Raw genomic sequence first — 333 nt, 5'->3', positions numbered from 1 at the left:
TACTTTTCCCTTTGCCTTTGTAATATACATTAATTTAATAGGGTGTAAGAAGAATAGTAGAAAAAGTGGGATGAACATCTGTCCCAAAATAGTATATCACTTGATGTGCCATTACTTGTGATTGGTCAAAAAAATAATTAATTATTAAAATTTTAATTTAAATATATTTTTTTAACCAATCACAAGTAGTAACATATAGAGTGACACTCTTCGTGGGACAAAATGCGGAAAAAGTAGGATATATAATACTAACTAGAAAATATGTGTACCATTAATTGCTTCACGATTTCTTTACTGTCTTGAGTTTTCTTTAAGGGGTTTTTTGTTTTTGTC

Source organism: Lupinus angustifolius, chromosome LG11, assembly GCF_001865875.1.
Source record: "Lupinus angustifolius cultivar Tanjil chromosome LG11, LupAngTanjil_v1.0, whole genome shotgun sequence".
Classification (NCBI taxonomy): Eukaryota; Viridiplantae; Streptophyta; class Magnoliopsida; order Fabales; family Fabaceae; genus Lupinus; species Lupinus angustifolius.
Note: the sequence above shows the minus strand (reverse complement) of the source record.